This window comes from Octodon degus, unplaced genomic scaffold (genome assembly GCF_000260255.1).
Source record: "Octodon degus isolate 3935 unplaced genomic scaffold, OctDeg1.0 scaffold00138, whole genome shotgun sequence".
In the NCBI taxonomy this organism is placed as follows: Eukaryota; Metazoa; Chordata; class Mammalia; order Rodentia; family Octodontidae; genus Octodon; species Octodon degus.
The window spans coordinates 7,425,307-7,435,754 of record NW_004524714.1 but is presented as its reverse complement, the minus strand read 5'-3'; the positions used below and the strand labels follow the sequence as shown (position 1 = coordinate 7,435,754).

Here is a 10,448-nt window from a genome sequence, read left to right as displayed (position 1 = left end):
GAAGAGAGATAGTGATATTCAGCAACTATAGAAACAGCTAAAGGAAGCAGAACAAATACTGGCAACTGCTGTTTATCAAGCAAAAGAGAAACTCAAGTCAATAAAAAAAAGCAAAAAAAGGTGCTATCTCCTCTGAAGAAATAATAAGTATGCTTATAGAATTAGTGCAAGTAACGCTGTTTGTGCCCCACTGACCTGGGTTCCAGGAGACCCACCCAACGAAGACCATACCCAACTGATTTAGAGATGAGAAGTGGATTGTTGGGTCAGATGAATGATCCTTCCACAAATAATGTGAATGTTCATTTGCCAGGAGATGCCCTTGCTGCTGGTAGACTACTAGATGTGCTTGCTCTACAGTATCCATGGCAATCAAATGCTATGTCAATGAACATGTTACCACCAAACCACAGTAATGACTTTTTGTTGGAACCTCCTGGGCATAATAAGGAAAATGAAGATGTCATAGAGGTTATGTCAATGGACTCCTCAAGCAGCAGTAGTGACTCTGATTAAAAGCATGTGAGACAGCTTGCATAACTGAAGAGTACAGAACTCTTTTTCTTATACAGTAGTAAGGAGATAGAAACTGCAGAGGTGAAAGGACCAGCTATGTCAATACTGGCTGTGATGGAATGGTGCAGCCCATGAGAAATCAAAATGGATTTCCCTTTTAAAGCCCCAAATCATGGTTTTAGTTTTAATCCATCAGGCAAATGTTAGGGGATTAGTCAGAATTTACTTTTGGAAAGAAAGAGTATTTAGTTCTGTTCCTGTTATGATGTATTTGTGCATAGTTCTGGAAAGAAGATTTGAGGGACATGACCCCCACACATATCATTAATGGGCTTTAGGAATTATTTTTTTAGAACAGGGCAGTAGATTACTGAATGTGTGCCATACTTGAAAGTGAAGTCTCTTGGCTTCTGTTGCAGGAACAGAACAGTTTGTATTGTTTGTAATTCTAATTTTTTTGTAAATAAATTGCTTCTGTTTGTATAAAAAAAAGATCATAATTCCACGTACATAATACACCTATGTTGCATACAATTAAAACACAATAACCCCTTCCTGAAAGTCTCAACAACCCAGCATTGCCAAAAGTCCAAATCCAAGCCCCCATTAACACTGCTATGGCTTAGATCTGAAGTGTCCCCCAAGTGTCTCATTGTGTTTGGATTCATCCATTGCTTAGTTCACTAGCTGAGTGTGCTGTCAGGAGGTGTGACCTAGGCAGAACTGGTGAGTCCCTGGGACAGTGGCTGGGAAGAGTACATTCTTGCCCTTTGCTCCTGGCTTTTCTCTCTCTCTGCTTTCTGATCACTATGATATGAATAGCTTTCTTCCAGCAGGCCTTCCTATCGTGCCATTTCTTTCATGGTGTCAACTAAGCATGGCTGAACTCACTGAAACTGAGAGTCAAACTAAACATCTTGTCCTTTAAATTGAAGATATTAGTTATTTTGGCCCAGGAATGAGAAAGTGAGTAATAGAGAGACTCAAAGCAAACTCTTAGTTGTAAACTTCTGTTAAAATCAAAACCAAGCTCACCTGATCCCAGGGTACAATGGCACAGGGTAAACATTCCCATTCCAAAAGGTAGAAATCACAAGATAAAAAAGAATCCAACCAAAACAATACTAAAACCCAGTAAGGCAAACACTAAGTTCTGTAGGTACATATCCAGCAGTCAGGGCACAGGGTGAAATGTGAACTCCAGAGATGTCAGAGAGCCCCACCTCGGTGGCCTTGCTGGCTGCAGCACACATGGCCCCTCTCTTGTGCTGGATCTGCTCACAGCTTGCATCTTTCCTTGGCAGATGTTCCATGTTTCCAGCATCTTCATCTTGCTGAGGTCTACACAGCACCTGGAGCTTTGTTGTCCCAGCTTCATACACTGCTCTCTCAAGGACTCTTAAACAGGTCACTCAGGCCTTCCTTTAAAATCTGGGTGAATACCTCCCTGACCCCACAATGTTTGCATTCTGCATGCTGATCAAACTAACATCAAATGGATAATGTCAAGGTCTGCTCTCAATGGAAGCAATAGTCAGGCCCTCTTGGACCATTGATGCAGCAGCCTCTGTGTGCCTGAATGGCAGTGAAATAAATCCCACGTAACCAATGCCCTAGGCAGCCTTTTCTGAACAGAGGGCACAAGGCTACATTCTCAAATGAGAGGTTTATACTTTTTTAACCCTTGAGCCTATGGTGGATGTGCTCTTGCTGATTTCTGATACCCTCAGGCATTTTATTCAGGTTCCTATACAAAGTGCTTAGTTACATTTTAATGATCCTAATCTCTGCAGCAACCATGCCTCTTTTAGCTCTAACTTTAGGGTCAGGGAGATGGCCCAGTAGAATAAGCACTTCCCTGGCAAGCGCAAGGGCCTGAGTTCAATCCCCATTTCCACCAAAAAAGAAAGGAAGAAAGAAAGAAAGAAAGAAAGAAAGAAAGAAAGAAAGAAAGAAAGAAAGAAAAGAAAAGAAAAGAAAAGAAAAGAAAAGAAAAGAAAAGAAAAGAAAAGAAAAGAAAAAAGAAAAGAAACTTATTCGAGGTTCTAACTTTACTCATGGTTCCTCCTGGGCCAAAATTTAAATTTTTCTACTTTGTTTTTTTTTCCTGGCTCCCAGTATAAAACTGAATAAAAGCAACCAGTATTACACATGCCACAGCCTAACCATGGAGATGACTTGAAACTAGCTCTCCCAGATCAAGTCCACCACCCTTAATTCCAGTCTCCCACAAAGAGACACTTCCCTGTGTTCTCAACCTCTTACTCTCCCCACTAATGAATTTCTTCTAGAAAAAAAAATCTCTGCTATTTCTCAAATAAACATTGATTGCTTTCATCTTGAGGTTTTTTCATTTGCTATTTTTCACTAAGATGCTTTGCCCTCGGTTACTCCACATTTCCATACTTGCTCCCTCTCCAGGTTCAGACTTTACTCAAAATTCTTCACCTTTTTCTCCTGGGAGCACAAGTATCTCATATTTCCCAGGTTTTCCTCGATCTCAGAGTGACTACACAACTGTATTCTAAGCCAAAGGAATGTGGGTGAAAATTATGTGCCCTACTTTTCAGCCTGATCCATACAAGTGTTTCACCTACAGCCCTCCATCTCTTGACTCAGCCAGTACTGAAGAGAGAAGTAACTGGGGAACTGAAGAAGGATGAATCCACAAGAAAGAGGGGATTCTAGGACCCTGAGTAATCACATGGAAGTGAATAAATCTCATTGGATATGAAATGATTTTTCTTAGCTCAGGGCCAAAGATGGCTATGACTTCAGAAAGTGTACTGGGGGGTGTATCAGTAAACTGAAAAGAAGACATGGCTAACCTCAGAGAGTTATTTGACAGGTAGAAAGTTAGGTCAGCATTACCACAACAGAGGAGAAGGGCAGCAACATTTGTAGAACATCTAAGCATCCAAGCCTAAACTTTCTCAAAGACTTTCTCCAGTGCTGTCTTTGTCCAACCAAACAGTAAGTGTAGAATTGAGACAACTCTGGATTTAAACCTGCCCCCTGAACTATGAGACTTTGGACAAGTTATGAGAATGAGCCTCAATTCCCTCATCTATAAAAACAAGGGCACTGCACTTAATCTATAGAAAGTGTCACATATCACTCAATAAATTGTTATTGCTATGTGAACAAGATATTTTTCTTTTTTCTAGTACTGGAAATTGAATGCAGAGATGGGTCCACTAAGGATGTACACCATGGTACGTCTTCAACCCTTTTTATTTATTTTGAAATGGGTCTCACTATGTTTTCAAGGCTGATCTCAAACTTTCAATTGTCCTGCTTCAGCTTCTCAAGTATTACAGGCATGCACCACTACACTTGGTGAACATACTCTTATCCTTGAGCTTATTTAATTCTTCAGTTAACCATCTCTAGCTTACTGGTTCTACTAAATATATGCTATATAAATAAAAACAAAAGTATAAAATTCAGAGAATTTATGAGTTGCCTCTAATTTCAGCTACTCAGCCTGAGTAGCCAGGAAACTTCACTCCCAGGATCTCTCCATAGAAGCACAATCCCCTTTCCCCTACTGCTGCCATTACTGCCAACATCCCAACACCAAATCTTCCGTACTTTAGTACCTCAGTCTCTTTCAAAATCAAGATGATAACAAGCTACTAATTATCTGAGATCTAAAGAAAATAGTTAATCCTAACATTCCACAATCTCTACTCTTCTCCCAAACCTCCATTCTTAATGAGCTCCCGGGGGTAGGTGGATGGAAAGACAGCCTGTCTCCTTAGGGTGAGGTTACCTAAAGAACAGTCACCTCCTTCCAGGTCCTCACCTTTTCCCCACCATTTGGTGAAACCTGAAATTGATAGTGATATCATGTGGGGACGGAGAAAAGTCACATGCTTCTCATGCCTGGGGTCACACTTCAAAGACGATCACCATAAAGGATGAAAGGGAAGTGGCTGAGATGACAACCATGCAAACACAACTCCCAGGGTGTGGTGAATCCTGTCACCTCCTACATCGAGCTTGGGGTCTTTCCTTCTCTGCCTAATATGAGAGTTCTGCCTTCCTCCCTATGCCCTGCACCATTCCTCTTTTAATCACAGAAGTCCATGAAGCTGAGAAGATGACTGAACCCTCATATGATCATGCTGGAGGTCACCAACCCTTTTCTCAGTGAGTAGCTATTATTTTTAATCCCGTCTGTATACTGAAATCCTGCAATCTGAGATGCTGAGAAAAACTCCCAATTCTACATCCTCACCCCAACCTCTAGACATCTTCAAGCAGTATGGACCACACATGAGGCTGGTAAGGAAAGAGAAAACTTCTTGTGAGGCCTGTGTTGTCATACTACTTTCGCTGATAATTTGTGATAACTCCTTTCTGAGTCTCAATTTTTCTCTATTAAAATGAGTATATTGGGCTGGAGAGACAGCTCAGCAGTCTAAGCACCTGCATGGCAAGAGCAAGGACCCATATTTGATACCCAGTACCACATGCTCTGCCACCCTGGAACCCTGGGCACAACATGCCAGCCCTGAAAATGGGCATTGTGGCAAATGCCTGTAATCCTAGTACTAGGCAGGCTGAGACAGAAAGATTACTTTTACTCTGAGTTGCGTAGTGAGACCCTGTACCAAATAAAGTAAATAAATAATTTTTAAAATAATACAATAAAATGAGCATATTATTCTCAACCACACTTTCATACTACTACTGACACACTTATTCAATGCATAAGATACATAAATAGACTTTTCACAATTAAAGAACAGACCTAGAGTCCCCTCCACTCAGCATTCCTCTCATCTGCCTGAAGCTTCTTGGGGTGGTTCCTGAGTATCCCAGAGAACACAATTGGGAAACTGTGAAACAAAGTTCTAAAATCACTTCCATCCCAACAATCTAGGATTTCACAAATACAGTGGTACCTCAGTTCCCACACTGAATTCTTTCCATAATTCTGATTATAAACCATATTGGATGAGACCAAATCAAATTCAGTGATTAGGTTCAATATTGACCACATGGGAAGATTTGTGAATTTGATTCAGCTCTCATCCAATTTACTTTGCAACCAAAATTGTGGAAAGAATTAATTTGGTGAACTGAGGTACCACTGTACCATTCTGTGCTCTATGACCTCACATTATAATCACGACCAGCACACATATAGCTTTTGCTGTGCCAGGTTACAGCTAACAAAAGATGACCATAGGTGATGTAAGAGTCCTATGGGTAAGGACTGGAAGGAATGGAAAAAATTTGATGCCTGAGGAGAAGAGCCCTGAGGATACAATTTTATGTTCAAATATCAGAACAGGCTGGCCAAATAGCTCAGCAGATTAAAGCACCTGCAAGCAAGTGCAGGGACCAGGGTTTCCATCCCTGGGCCTGCTGTGCTGACCCTGCCCCCAGGGTGCACTAAGACAGGGATTGAGACTGGGCATCGTGGCATGCGCCTGTAATCCCAGCTCTTGGGAGGCTGTAAACAGGCAGATCACTATGAGTCTGATCTAGTAGTGAGACCCTGAAACCCTGAACACCCTGTAAACCCTTCCCTAAAAATACAAATAAATAAATGAATGAATGAACAAACTGCCTAGTAAGACCCTGTACCAAACACATTTTTTTTAAAAAATCAGAACAGCAGTGCTGGTATCTGATTCTTATATCCTCCAATGCTTGGGTAGTCAACTGGAACTCAGTGAAACTTTATTGTGTTGTAAGTCAATCATTTAAACAGAGGGGGGAAGCAAGACTAACATCGCTAGCAAAGAGTGAAATGGGCTACCAGAAGATTCTGATACTGCCCTACTTAGTAAAACTCTTGGCTCTTAAATTTCAGTTCAGGATATATAGACTTAATCAATTGTGATTACAAAAGGGTAAAGAGACAGTTTAAAGACAAAAGACTCCTTTCACTGGTGATATTTCCACTACGTAACCTGCCATCTCTGTTCCCAATGGGCTCTTGCTTAGGGGAACAGAATGGAAAGTAAATCTCAATTCTGTTCTCTGATAACCAATGAATTTTACCACTGTTAGCCTTCTAGCTATCTTCTATGCTCTTCCATGGTGGGTCTTACATTTTTCTTGCCAAAATAAGAATGATAATTGGATAGTCTAGTTATTAGCACCTCATGTGTCCTCTTTATTTGACTGTTCTTTTTTGTAATTTTTTTGTTTTTTTATTTATTTATTTATCTGGTACAGGGTCTCACTGTGCAGCTCACACTCATAGTGATCCTCCTGTCTCAGCCTTTCCAGCACTGGGATTACAGCCGTGCACCACCATGCCAAGTGTCGGTGGCTGACTCGGCCCCCAGGGTCCAGGTCTGGCACAGCATGTGGTACCAGGGATCAAACCTGGGTCCTTGCGCTTGCCAGGCATGTGCTTAGACTGTTGAGCTATCTCTCCAGCCATGACTATTCTAGTTTTAATTATGATGTAATCAATTTAATTTTTGTCTCATTTTTTTAATATTGAGACTTGTTTAACTTCTTCACCCTCTAATTCATAGATTGCTATTTTTTTCCATTTACTTCACAGATTGACTTGTCACATGTAAAATCCATAATATATGTGGATGCCACCTTTGTATATAATCTTAGATAGCAATTCTCTTTTATTATCCTCTGTATATTTAACTAGTTTTTTTTCAGCACTCTAAACTTTCCATCCTTTCCCCACTGGTTATTTTTAGTGCTGCACTTTCCAGTATTAAATTTTTACATAAGTGTTAGTTCTACATTTTATCTAGCCTTTCTCCACTGGCCTATTGTCCAGTCTTGGCTTGAAACCACAGTACTCCATATTATAGACTTTAGTTTTCTTAATCTCTGAAAAAGCAAGTATCTCTCTTTACTCTTCATTTTCAAATTTAACTTAGCTACTTCCAGGTCTTCATTGTTCCATGTAAATGTGAGAATAAATTTATCAAGAACTTTCAAAATCCAACAGATGTTGTAAGTTTGGAGAAGGCTTTTGTTGTTGTTTTGTTTTGGTTATTTGTTTTTGTTTTTGGCTAGTTCAGGCTGCCTTAAGGGGGTGTGTGGCTTATGGAGCTGAGGATCAAACCACGGCCCCCTGTGCCTGACTGAGTTTTCCCAAGTAGGCACTTTAAACAACTGTGCAAACCCACAAGACCCCCTTAAGCTTGAATTAATTTTTTTTTCCGGAACCGGGGATTGAACTCAGACCCTTGCGCTTGCTAGGGAAGCGCTTATTCCACTGAGCCATCTCCCTGTCCCCTAGCTTGAATTAAATTTATAGGTTAATCTGGGTTGTTTTACTCAAGAAGATGGACTTTCTCCCCATTTATTTTAATCATATCATTTGCCCTTTAGTTAAAGTGTTTCCACATAATGTTTTTGTGTATCTTTAAATAAATTAATTCTTGGCAAGATTAGGCAAGCTCAGGGACCACGGCTCAATCCCCAGCACCACATGCAATGCCATCCCCACCCTTAGGGCAGGCTGAGCCAACCCACTATAAAACAAAAAACAGAAACAGCCAACTAAGAAGGAACAGAAGAGAACTTTTTTAATTTAGTAGAAATAATGCACAGACAGGCCCTGTAACATATATCATACTAAAAGAAAAAACTTTACATCCATTCCTTTTAAGTTAAAGAAGTGGGTTGGGACACCCATTATAACCACTTTAAAGGTTTTTCTACAACAATAAATAACATCTTACTATTATGTATTCTGCTTATTTCTAATCTAAATAAATGCTAGTGAATGTATTTTATAAAATGTTTGCACACTGATAAATCACACTATTAGTTTTAGTAGTTTATCAATTAACTGTTTTTATAATTATCTTATTTTCTTTATTTTTTGCCATAATTTTATTGAGAAACAAATAGCAATGAGACAGTTTCAAATCAAATCGGTAGGACAGTTTCAATAATTAACACATTGCATGCATTCTTCCTAGTGGTTAATTGCTGTACAAGATGCGGACTTGACATCCTATATACAAACACTATTAGAACAAATCATTCTATTCATTAAGAGAATATAACTATATATCTATGCTAACCACTTTGAATACACAGATACAAAATGGACATTCATTTATTTTCTTTAAATAATGAAAGATTTCTATATTTTCCTTCCATTTTGTCCCATTTGTTTGTTTGCTTGTTCTTCTCACAGTATTAGTCAGGATTTTTAATGCTATGTTAAAAATTTGTGATTATAATGGATGTCCTAAGCTACTTGTTTAACTTAAAAGGAATGGATATAAAGTCTTTTCTTTTAGTATGATATATGTTACAGGGCCTGTCTGTGCATGATTTCTACTAAATTAAAAAAGTTTTCTTCTGTTCCTTCTTAGTTGGCTGTTTTTGTTTTTTGTTTTTTGAGGGACTGGCTCAGCCTGCCCTAATGGTAGGGATGGTGTTGCACGTGGTGCTGGGGATTGCACCGTGGTCCGTGTGTTTGCCTAAGCTTGCCTAAATGGGTGCTTTAGTCCACTGAGCTATCTCGCCAGCCCTGGCTAACTGTTAATTATAAACATCTACTAAACTTTGAAAATTTATTAGTGTAGAAAAGCATACTAATGGATAGTTCTATGTTGAACCATCCTTGCATGACTAGGACCAACTTGTTTCTTCATCGAGTATACTTTGGTGCTATGTTGGATTCACTTAACCATTGCTTACTTTGGATTTTTTCATCCTATCTATAAACAAAATGAGCATAGAGTTTTATTATTTTCTGGCTTTTGAATCAGGATTAAACTAATATTGTAAAATGAGTTGAGAAGGGGTTCCCCCTCCCTTCATCTTCTGATTTCTGGAATATCTTGCACAAAACACAACACTTAAAGTTTAGTAGAACATAACTTAAAACCATTTGAGTATGTATTTTGGGATTTTTCTTACATTTATTCAAGAGAGGTTTTTGACTATATTTTATTTTTATATTAGTCTGTTCACATTATTTCTACGTATTTTATGTGTTTATAGAAATGTATCTGGGGCTGGCAAAATAGCTCTCAGTGGTCTAAAGCATCTGTTTAGGAAAGCTTAGGCAGGCCCAGGGGACCATGGTTTGATTCCCAGCACTACATGTCATGTCAGTCTAGCCCTCAGAGTGGGCTGAGCCAGCTGAAAAAAAGAAAAAAGAAAAAAAGAAATGTATCTATTGCATCTAGATTTTTCAACTTAGTTCATAAATTTGTTATTTTCAGTCTTGCCAGAGGTCTATTTCACTGACTCTTTATAAGGCTGGCATATTATTTTTCTATGACTGCTAGAACAAAGAACCACAAACTCAGTGACTTAGAACTGTATTAGTTCACAGTTCTGAAATTCTGCAAATCAGTTTCACTGGGCTGAAACTAAGGTCATTAGGACCATGGTCCTCCTGGAGCTCTAGAAGAAAATCCGTTCCTTGCTTCTTCCAGCTTCTGGTGATGCCCAACATTCTTTAACCTAGGGTCACATCACTCTAATTGGTAAAACCAGAAATAGCTTTTCCTCTTTGCGACTCTGCTGCCCTTTATTTGCTCCACCTGGCTTCTCTTTTATGTCAGATCACATCTCCACTTATAAGGACACTTTTGATCATACTTAGAGCCAACCTGCATATTTCAGAACAGTTTCCCCACCACAAAATCTTTAATCATCCCTGAAAAGAGCCTTTTTTCATATAGATACTATTTAAAGGTTCCAGAGCTTAGAATACTAATATTTTGTATTATTAGAATCATTCTTCAGCATATTACAATATTATTTTGGGGCTTTTTCCATAATTTTACTGAGAAACAAAAAGCAATGAGACAGTTTCAAACCAAATTGGTAGGACAGTTTCAATAATTAACACATTGAATACATTCTTCCTAGTGGTTAATTGCTGTACAAGATACAGACATGATATCCTATTTACAAACACCATTAGAACAAATCTCTCTATTCATTAAGAGAATGTAACT

At 39.0% G+C, this 10,448-nt stretch overlaps 1 pseudogene; it reads left to right on the top strand.

Annotated features, from left to right (window-relative positions):
• LOC101561588 overlaps positions 1–516 on the top strand; it is a 14,062-nt pseudogene extending 13,546 nt beyond the window's left edge.
• The last annotated feature ends 9,932 nt before the right edge of the window (positions 517–10,448 follow it).